Source organism: Podarcis raffonei, chromosome 5 (assembly GCF_027172205.1).
Source record: "Podarcis raffonei isolate rPodRaf1 chromosome 5, rPodRaf1.pri, whole genome shotgun sequence".
NCBI lineage: Eukaryota > Metazoa > Chordata > Lepidosauria > Squamata > Lacertidae > Podarcis > Podarcis raffonei.
In genome coordinates, this window is record NC_070606.1 from 16,323,369 (window position 1) to 16,334,253 (window position 10,885).

General features: G+C 46.9%; 1 protein-coding gene and 1 long non-coding RNA gene across 3 annotated transcripts in view; both read right to left on the reverse strand.

The window, feature by feature from the left end:
- MYOZ1 (myozenin 1) overlaps positions 1-955 on the reverse strand; it is a 29,142-nt gene extending 28,187 nt beyond the window's left edge. For both annotated transcript variants that reach the window (XM_053388006.1, XM_053388004.1), the window contains exon 1: positions 737-955. The gene's annotated coding sequence lies outside the window, so the exon portion shown is untranslated. The remainder of the gene's footprint in view (positions 1-736) is intronic.
- Positions 956-2,989: 2,034 nt separating this feature from the next.
- Positions 2,990-10,685, reverse strand: LOC128413693 (uncharacterized). The gene is made up of 3 exons (XR_008330404.1): positions 9,797-10,685; positions 7,970-8,129; positions 2,990-4,082 (listed from the first exon to the last, which is right to left on the reverse strand). It is a non-coding gene; the product is annotated as an uncharacterized LOC128413693 (long non-coding RNA).
- Positions 10,686-10,885: the final 200 nt, after the last annotated feature.

Here is a 10,885-nt window from a genome sequence, read left to right on the forward strand (position 1 = left end):
CAAGTGTGAACTCCATGTCATGTAGTAGCCAAATGTGTATGTCTCCAAATCAAGGGCAGCAGATGTGCCAATTAAATGCCCCATATGAATACTTCGGCAAGATCCTGGACAGCTGCTCTGGTGATAGAAAAAAGGAGCTGGCAAGGCATTGGTGCTACTACCTGACCTCATGGGGAATGGGAAAGAACTTCTGCTGTAGTATTACTTAGTGAGATAAGTTAGTAAGTGGGGAAACATGGGAGGAAACACCCTTATGTGCAGTATACTGAGATACATCCAAGAGAAAGATCTGATCTATTTTGACATTTAGTAAGGCCACGAAAGGAACGGGAGAGTTGGCAGCCTTCCCAAATGTCCTGGATGGTAACTTAAGACTGCTGAAGCTGCCAGTGCCGGCGGTGACAATTTTGAGTGGATCGCTTCAAGAAAAAGGGATCTCTGTAATGGTCATTGTCCCCAAGAGAGGGACTTCAGCAGGACTTTGCTTTCCTAGTGTAGGAAAGAGGGTCCGCTGGATTTAGTGGTTTCGGGAGCGTTTCGGGAGGAAAGGGGTCTCAGGCACACAGGTGCAAGTACTTCTTTCTGCCTGCTTTGCCTGTTAACCCCCTACCCCACTGCCAGGCAGTGCACTGCAATGCAATGCAGACTTTCCACCATTTGTTCCGCCCCCTCTCTTGATGTCCCGTCCCTCCTAGCTACCTTTCCCGGCTCACCATCACCTTGTGCAGGCACTCACCTCAGGCACGCATGCACAGGCCACTCCACAGAGCCTCCAGCAGCAAGAGCAGACCTTGGTGTGTCTGGCGTTCTTCGCTTGCTTGGTCTTGCAGGAGCCTTAGTAGCTCTTCTTGACCCCCCTGGGTATCCGGGGGCCCACACGCTCCCTGCTCAGGGTCTGCACGGCACAAAGTGCTGATGTGGAGTGCTGCGAATTTGACTCTTGGAGACACTGCTCACACAGACATCCTGGGGTTATTAATAGTCAACGGGATCTCGGAGTCCAAGAGTCTCAGATAGCACCAGCCCAGGCAAGGCTGGGAAGAGAGAAAAGTGCACCTCAGCACTCCCACGGCAGCTACCTCAACCTGGGGCCAGATACCAAGCAGGGGACCAGCTCTGCACATCACTCTCCTTCCTCTGGGTTGTAAGCACTGCTGCTACCTGCATAAAAAGCTATATGAATTATATGCTTGAAATCGCGCATTTAAGGGCAATCGGCTGTAAGCTGATAAGAGATGGGTCCGTTGGGGCATGCAGTTCTGCAGAACTTGGCAGGCAGCTCTGTGAGATGAATGGGCGTGGAAAGGTTCTGGGGCTCGGAGGGGAACACAGATGAGCAATATGATCACAGCCCCTCTATGTCGTGCCACGTGTCACTTCTGCTGCCATTGGCATGGTGGTGACTCAGTGTACTTGTTTCAACTCTCCAGTGTGCAAAGCAGGAAGAAAATAGACACTTTGCATTTCAGTTCACATACTTTTACCAACAGAAGTATGAGTACTTGCAGCAGACGGGGAAATTATTTACCTTCTAAATTTACTTTTAACATTTATAAGTTGCCTCTCCATTTAGAAAGCCTCAGAGCAGGGAAGCAAGGCATGAAGCAATCCTGACTCCTTGAGAGGAATGTGTGTCAGGAAATCTGGAGAAAAGCAGGACTGTGGGAATAGAGGGCTCCCCCGGATGACCTATTTATTTAACATTCATCCTGGTTTGCTTGCACAAAGCATACACAGAAGTTAGTTTATATCCGGTCTTTATTGAGCATTCATTCTGATTTGTTTGCATGGAGGTGGGTTATGCAAGAACAATGAGCATTTATGTCCTGTCCTGCTCATCATTCATTTATCTTGTGCCTTTCAAAGTGTTTCCCCATCACTTTCCACATTCCATTTCTATTTTTAAGATGGATTTGTTGTGCTAGAGGGTAGACGGCTTCAATTTTTGCAACCTAAATATCTCACAAAATATTAAGCAGTCTGGAGGCGCCCTAGGAGAAACACAGGGAAGCAAGGGACTGGAAGCACAAGGCATGCCAAGCAAGAGCTGCAAGTGTGAAAGCCATGGTGAAGGTCCTGGGTGAGTGCCTGGAGGCGTTTGGAGGATGGATGGTGGCTAACAGATTGGGGTTGAATCCTGACAAGATGGAAGTACTGTTTGGGGGCGGGCAGGTGTGGAGGGCTCCCTGGTCTTGAATGGGGTAACTGTGCCCCTGAAGGACCAGGTGCGCAGCCTGGGAGTCATTTTGGACTCACAGCTATCCATGGAGGTGCAGGTCAACTCTGTGTCCTGGGCAACTGTCTACCAGCTCCATCTGGTACGCAGGCTGAGACCCTTCCTGCTTGTGGACTGTCTCGCCAGAGTGGTGCATGCTCTAGTGATCTCCCACTTGGACTACTGCAATGCGCTCTACGTGGGGCTACCCTTGAGGGTGACCCGGAAACTACAACTAATCCAGAATGCGGCAGCTAGACTGCTGACTGGGAGTGGCCTACATAACACCAGTCCTGAAAGACCTACATTGTCTCCCAGTACATTTCCAAGCACAATTCAAAGTGTTGGTGCTGACCTTTAAAGCCCTAAACAGCCTCGGCTCAGTATACCTTAAGGAGCATCTCCACCACCACCATTCAGCCTGGACACTGAGGTCCAGCTCCGAGGGCTTTCTGGCGGTTCCCTCACTGCGAGAAGCGAAGTTATAGGGAACCAGGCAGAGGGCCTTCTTGGTAGTGGCACCCGCCCTGTGGAACACCCTCCCATCAGATGTCAAGGAAATAAACAACTATCTGACTTTTAGAAGACATCTGAAGGCAGCCCCGTTGAGGGAAGTTTTTAATGTTCGATGTTTTATTGTATTTTTAATGTTTTGTTGGAAGCCACCCAGAGTGGCTGGGGAAAGCCAGCCAGATGGGCGGTGTGTGTGTGTATTATTATTATTATTATTATTATTATTATTATTATTATTAATTATTATTATTGAACTGGGTGCAGTGTAGGGTGCAGTGTAGAGGAATTGCTGACCGCAAGATGCAGTCAAGTAAGGTGGTCATATTCAAGGTGTTTCTTCCCAAACACCAAGTGCTGTCAGATTCTGCATTGGTAACTGCTGCAATTCCAGCTTGGGTTATGTGACACCAGGAGCTTTTATGCTTACCCTCAGCACTGTTGTGACCCAGCCCCTGACCCCTCAGTTATTGAAACCCCCTAACACAATCTCAGAGTCCCTGAATCCATCAGAAATAGAATTTGAAAGGAAAAGGCCTTTCCGAAGAAGAGGATGCTGCACTCACACTCTGAACCACTGTGGCCGGTTGCAAAAGACGGCAGGGCTCTTGCGCTGTTAATAATCGTGCGGAAGAGGGAATGACAGCTTGTTGTGCAAACTACACCTGCTGAATTTTCCTCTTTCACATAACTACTGTCAATTGTGGGACAGTGCTCTGGGAGTCATCAAGACTTGGGATTTGGCTGGCTATTGATGGATCTCAATTCTTTGAAAGTTTCCTTGGATCCTGTGCTGCTGGGGTCTTGCCAGCTGCTTGTAAGCAGGCTCTCCATGGCTTGGTTCATACATTCAGCATTCTCCCCTGCAAGTAACGTCGTTCCCATAGCTTTGTGCAAGAACGTATGAGTCGTTTCACGTCAGTGCCTGATCTTGCAGAGCAACCACTCTTTGGATTCCCTTTCTTTTTTGAAAGAGAAACCCTTCCCAAGCAGGGCCACAGTCTCTTGCAATCAGCTATCAGGCCAGAGCACCCTTCTCACACAGGGGCTATCCCATGGGGGCCTCTCCATGTGGGTGCCAGGAGTCGTTAGGGCTACAAATTGAAAAGTTATGTTATTGCACACCCCACCCCCAGATGGTATGCTGTTGAGGTTCCAGGTTGAATGGCTTGCTGAGCTATGGTGTCCCTTTAGGCTCTATATTTAAGATAGCTTTACCCACCCAGGCAGTCCATTGGCCTCTCCTCCATGTTGAAGAACTATATGAAGTTCCAGGTCTGGCTGTATTGTGATCCGCAGGGATGTCCACCACAAATAGGGCTGATAGTCCACAAAACCGGAGGTCAGAAGTCCCTGGCTGTACAGGCAAAAGGACCCAAGTTGTGAGTTCAGCATCATAGATAAAGCTGCTAAAGCAACACATCCAAGTGGTAGCAAGAGCCTAGAGCAACTGGCTGAGTTTTATAGCAGGTCTACATAGTAGTTATTGACTGGAAGCCCCACCCACTAAGTTCTGTCTCCTGTAGTTAAAGGGCCAGACTCTCCTGCTGCAGCCAAGATTCCCAGCTGTGGGGATCTCTCTTCAAGGTTCTCTCACCTTGATCCACTAGGGTGACTATGGACCAGCCGTCATTCCAAGTGGACTCTGCTTCTGTGGAGTCCTCATGCTGTAGGATCACAGCAGGCTGGGACTATGCCTGAGTGAAAGTACTTTCCACTATGCCTGCTTGACTGAAAAGTCTTCATCCTGACTCTTAGTTCTTTGCTTTGCATGGCCAGTAGTGATAATTTTAAATGTACGGACCACGTCCTGTCCATGCTTCTCACTATCACATTATATGAAACCTACATTAAAGGTTACATGCAGTTTATTATATTTAAATATGTTTTTTTTTAATCTCATGACTGTAAGAAAGAAAGGATGTTTGATGTTTTGTTTCATTTCCTTAGAGTGTTAGCATTGAAAGGATGCTCTGACAAAACCGAAGAAAGAATTGGGGAAACCTGAGATTCTTTGGTGCTCTGAAATGAGGGTCCAGGAATAAGCAAATCCCTGCTGAGCAGTGAGGGGCACTGTTTTGGCAAAAGGGTCTCTTGTCATTCCTAAAGGTAAAGGTACCCCTGACCGTTAGGTCCAGTCGCGGCCAACTCTGGGGTTGTGGCGCTCATCTCACTCTATAGGCCGAGGGAGCCAGCATTTGTCTGCAGACAGCTTCCAGGTCATGTGGCCAGCATGACTAAGCCGCTTCTGATGAACCAGAGCAGTGCATGGAAACGCCGTTTACCTTCCCACCGGAGCGGTACCTATCTACTTGCACTTGACATGCTTTTGAACTGCTAGGTTGGCAGGAGCAGGGACTGAGCAATGGGAGCTCACCCCATTGCGGGGATTCGAACCACCGACCTTCTGATCAGAAGGCCTAGGCTCTGTGGTTTAGACCACAGCACCACCCGTGTCATTCCTACCAAGTTCTAATTTGATAGAATGCAGTGGAGAGCATGAGACTCATGTTTCTCACCCCAGTTTCTCTGTGGGAGCCTTTCCTGGTTTGTATCACCACACATTGCAGAAGTGTCACATTCAGGTCCCTAACATCGTTTTCTGAGTTTGGCTTGCGGTGCCCCTCATTATGAAAGCTGATATGGCAACTCTGTTGCTCTGCATACAAATCTATGTACTCTCCAGTCCTGCAGAAGCTATTTTGACCCTCCTTGTCTATATATACAAAAGTCAAAGGAACACACGTTGTTGGCAGTGTGTGTCACTCCTCTTGTAAGTCCACAGCACTTAGAGTTGTGTGTGTCGAGAGAGAGCTTCAGAAGACACAACTTCCCTGAATATTCAAAGCCAGTGGCATGTGCAGCTCTACTGAAAGGTATAGCAGGCAAAATTCTTGGCTCTTCCTCGTGTGTACACACATATAGCTATCGACACTCCCAGCCCTAGACATTTGTGTCATCTTACATTCTTGCAAGATTGAATTAAGGTCACGGATAACAAGCTGCGGTTGCTGGTGCATCTTGTCCATTTCATTGCTGTTGCCAGTTGTCATGTGGTCAGCTCGTAAGGCTGCAGGCTCAACGTGTTTAAAAAGGAGATTCTATCACAGCAGCCAACAAACTCAAGTAAGCAGCGTATTGGCATGCAAATTAACACAATTTTCTTCAGGGACCTGGTCAGGTGTTTGGGTCTTCTTGCTGTTAAAGCTATGAACACAGCCAGAAGAAATGTGACTACAAGGTGAACTTTATTTCATTTGCTATCTTTATATTCAGGCTTTCCTCCAAGGGGCCCAATGTATTGTATATGATCCCCACTCCACATTTCATTCACAACAACCCTGTGAGGTAGATTAAGCTGAAAGGAGGCTTGAGGTCACTTAGTAGGCCTTTGTTACCCTGTAGTAAGGTAAAGGTAAAGGGACCCCTGACCGTTAGGTCCAGTCGCTGACGACTCTGGGGTTGCGGCGCTCATCTCGCTTTATTGGCCAAGGGAGCCGGCGTACAGCTTCCAGGTCATGTGGCCAGCATGACTAAGCCGCTTCTGGCAAACCAAAGCAGCGCACGGAAACACCGTTTACCTTCCCGCTGGAGCGGTACCTATTTATCTACTTGCACTTTGACGTGCTTTCGAACTGCTAGGTTGGCAGGAGCAGGGACCGAGCAACGGGAGCTCACCCCGTTGCGGGGATTCGAACCGCCGACCTTCTGATCGGCAAGCCCTAGGCTCTGTGGTTTAGACCACAGCGCCACCCGCATCCCTGTAGTAGAATTGCCTGAATGCTTCTAGTTTAAATGTGTGCTTTGTAGTGTATGTCATTTATCCCAATCCAATCATTGTAAGCTGCCTCAACAAGTCCTTAAATTTCACAACAGAGTCCTAATAGTTCTTCTGCTGTTTGCAGCCAGGTGCTAAACTTTAGCACAATGGAATACCGAAGCAGAAACTGGAACATTGTGAGAAGGGCAAGATGGCTTTAGAGTGGTCACTGCACTGAGCCGAAGTAAGGCAGATACTCTCTTTTCTGGAGCTGGTTCTCTGCTTGGAGGGTTGGTTCCCTTTCGTCCCATTTCTGGAAGGTGCTCTCTTATGACGTACTTATGAGAAGTACTTTTGATTTTTGTCTTTAAAACAGAATGCGGAGCTTTGGTTCATGTGCTTTGCTTCAAAAGCACACAACAAACCCTCCTCTTCCTCTTGGTGATTACGCTTGTCTTCTCATATTATTCATATTCTAAAAGGTAAGCGGCGTTTCCATGCGCTCTGGCTTTCGTCACGGTGTTCCGTGCGCCAGAAGCGGTTTAGTCATCCTGGCCACATGACCCAGAAAGCTGTCTGTGGACAAATGCCAGCTCCCTCGGCCTGAAAGGGAGATGAGCGCCGCAAGCCCAGTCGCCTTTGACTGGACTTAACCGTCCAGGGGTCCTTTACCTTTATTCATATTTTAACCTAAGTAATTGACACCCCCCTTTCTTCTTTCTGTTCATCTTCTTTGTTTCAGTATACCTGAAGGAGCGTCTCCACCTCCATCATTCTGCCCGGACACTGAGGTCCAGCACTGAGGGCCTTCTAGTGGTTCCCTTGCTGCGAGAAGCCAAGTTACAGGGAACCAGGCAGAGGGCCTTCTCGGTAGTGGCACCCACCCTGTGGAACGCCCTCCCACCAGATGTCAAAGAGAAAAATAACTACCAAACTTTTGGAAGACATCTGAAGGCAGCCCTGTTTAGGGAAGCTTTTAATGTTTAATAGGTTATTGTGTTTTAGTGTTTTGTTGAAAACCGCCCAGAGTGGCTGAGGAAGCCCAGCCAGATGGGCGGGGTATAAATAAATAAAAATAATAATTATTATTAGTTAGTATTATAGATTGAATATTGTGGGCTAGGGTTAGATTCACCCTTTTATTCTGTTGTTGGATGAACTGGTTTAGAAAATTATGCTCTGTTGTATTTCTATTCTGTGTATTTGGTTTTAAACCACTGATGATTTTGTTGCATCTGACGTAGGGAATGCAAAACCTCTAGGCTTTTACAAACCCAGCTATGTGGCCACATGCACAACACACATGTAAATCACATGACTTCCCCCCAAATAATCCTGAACTGAAGTCTGTGAAGGGTGCAGGAATTTGTGGCTCTGTGGGGATCAAACTAGTTCCCAGGATTCTTCTAGAGAAGCCATGTGCTTTAAATATATGGTGTTGATGATGTGACCATATTTTCCTACCACTAAATGCAAAATCATACCTCTAAATGAGACCTCATACATGATGCTTCCATGCTGAGTTGTTATATTTCTGTTTTCCGCAGACCTTTGTTTTTCCTGTAGTTCAGTGGTGTGTGACGCATCTCACCCTTGCAGAGAGCCTAAGGCAGCAGCAAACAGCAAGCCCTTACTAGTTGTAACCTGCACAAGCAACAAAAGGTTAGCATCATTAGACCACAGCTGCCTGCTGGGCGAAGTGGAAGAATTGTGACGCGGCCTGTGATCCTAACAGCGCAGGTGGAGCGAAATAGATTTTTTTGGAAGCCATCCGTTTGCAGAGCCAAGAATGTGCGATCGGTTTGCAACCCTGCAAATATGTGGCACAGAGTAATTGCCAGATGTGATTCTCTGTGAAGTCCAAAGGGCAAAAGATTAAGTGGAGAGGATTTGTAAGTCTGCCATAAGATTTTAAATCCTCCCAACTTATCACTACAGCAGGTGAATGCAGAACCCTGCTAAGCTATGGAAGCACAAGACCACCATCTAGTGGCCGTGTGTGCCTGCCTTATATCCTCTTTGTAAAGGAGGAAGGAATTAAAATCTGGTCACATCCACACCATACATTCAAAGCACATGATTTCTCCCAAAGAATCATGGGGACTTTAGTTTGTTGAGGGTGCTGGGAATTATAGCTTTGTGGGGGTAAACTACAATTCCCAGGATTCTTTGGGGAAAGCCATGAATAGTGTGGATTTGACCTTTCAGTGAAGACATTTGCAAGATACACAGTGGGCCTAATACATGATAGCAGAAAAGGCACATATTTGCACTGGTTTTTAAAAACCTGCTATATTGTAAACAACTTGCAGAAGGGACCTTGTTTAGGAGCACAATGGAGGTGACTGTAAGAGCTTTTCCTCATTCCCTGCCTTAAAACTCACGCCGAAACTGCAAAGGGCAGCCTCAAAAGGGCAAAGACCACTGAGAACTCTCCAGGGGGAGATTTGGGGATTTGAGAGGCATCCATCATTTCCTCTGATTGTGAGGGAAGAAGATAGAAGCGTCTTAATGGGATGAGAGGAACAGAGAGACACTTTTTCAAGGGGGGAGGGGCAAATGGTGCTGGAGAATCCCACAATTTTCACAGATGAGAGCAAGGATGTGGAGTATGGGATCCTGATTTTTTCTTGGCTGTTAGGGAGTTTCAGGTTTGGTTCTGATTCTCCAACGTTTTCTGTGTATTTGTTTCCCACTGAATCTGTTTGCCACTACCAGGATATGTACCAGGAGAAAGGACTGGATTGCAGGAGTGTGGGAAATATAAGGCAGTCAAGATGTGCACATTATGTGTGTGAGGAGGGGGAGCAATACATTTCTCAGAATCCAACAGGTGAGAGGTTGAAGTCCGTCATTAGAGTTCCCTCCCCATCTCAGGATACACTATGTTTCATTCACTTGCCTTGAAGATTTTGCATCACACAGATATACTGAAACTGTGGCTGTCCAGTCATTGGTGGACTAAAATGCTCATCATCCCTGACCAGCGGTTCCCTATGCCTAATAAAGCAGCTTATTACATGAGCAGAATCAATGCTACTTAAATGCCGCCTTCTCTCATTATCTTAGACCTGCAGCTTAGCGCAATGCAGAGTCACTTTGACTGAATGTAACAGCATTGGTTCAAGTGTGAAGATGTTTTGGGATCACACTGTGAAAGCAACTGAAAATGAAAGAGGCAAATGGAGGCAACGGTTAAAGTGCGTATCAGAAATTTATTCCTCAGCACAAGCAGTTGTAAAGTGACTTTTAACTTCAAAAATAAAATGAAATAAAAATATTTCCAAAAGAACAGAACAAAGTTTTCTTACTGCTTGAGATGTACAGCCCTGTGTATTTCAGGATGCTGCTGGCAGGTTTGTTTATTGGATGTGGAATTTGAACACCCTCCTGGAGAAGCAAGAGAGCTGCCGGTCTAAATAGCAAACAATGACAAGGTATCTGACAAAGGGTAATGTGAAAATTTCACTGATGTGGTTTCCAGCTGGGTTGTGTGTGACCGTGAAAATGACAGAAGCCTCATCAAGAGCTCCTCCAAATTCCTTGCTCCCAACTCTTGTTCTGTATTCTAGCTCCCGGTATTGCTTCCTAAGCTGTTCTGAATTCTAGCTCCTGGTTTCACTTCCTAAGCTGTAAGATTGGACTTGGAACCTTTCTAGAGCATAGACTGGCTTGGCAGGGGCTGTCATGCAGAACAGAGCCACTGGATCCCTTCCTCTAGTGCGCTCTCTTCTCAGGCTTCTTGCAAAGAGGCTGCCTCCCTCCACCATTTCACACCTCTTCTTAAACTATGAAAACCTGTGTCAGGAAGAAGGAATGGGAAGAGCCTATCTTCTACATTCTCATGGTGCCCAGCACCCGTTTTCAAAGGTAAGCATATCACTACCCTGATCCGTACTTCCTGCCTGCACTAAGCCTTTCCAGGAAGGCTCTTAGTGAAAGGGCACCAAGAGAGCTTTTTCACCTTTGCTTGCTACAGAGCAAGCCATGCCAGGCCAGGGAGGTTCTGCTACCATCACTACAGGGCTTCTCGCAGACAGTCAAACAGCTGTAAAACACACAGGAGGCTCAAAAGTGTCGGAAACTGGCAACCTGCATTTCACGGCACAGCAACTTCGAGAAGTATGTCCCAGTGATCAACCCTACCTCCCCAGGCCAGATTTTGCTAGGTCTCAACACTCAAACTTGGCTGCATAAGGTCAGCAGCTGAGGCCTGCCAAACTTATTTGACCTTGGGCCTAAGTACATATCTGGATGTGGAAACCGCACATTACAAACCACCCTTGTGCTCCATCTGTCTCCCTCTTGAATGACAGGTTTAGATTCTTCAGACTTAGTATTCTTCAGACAATGTTAACCAGTATTTCATATCTACTCTTCCTTGAACCTATCCACCCTCT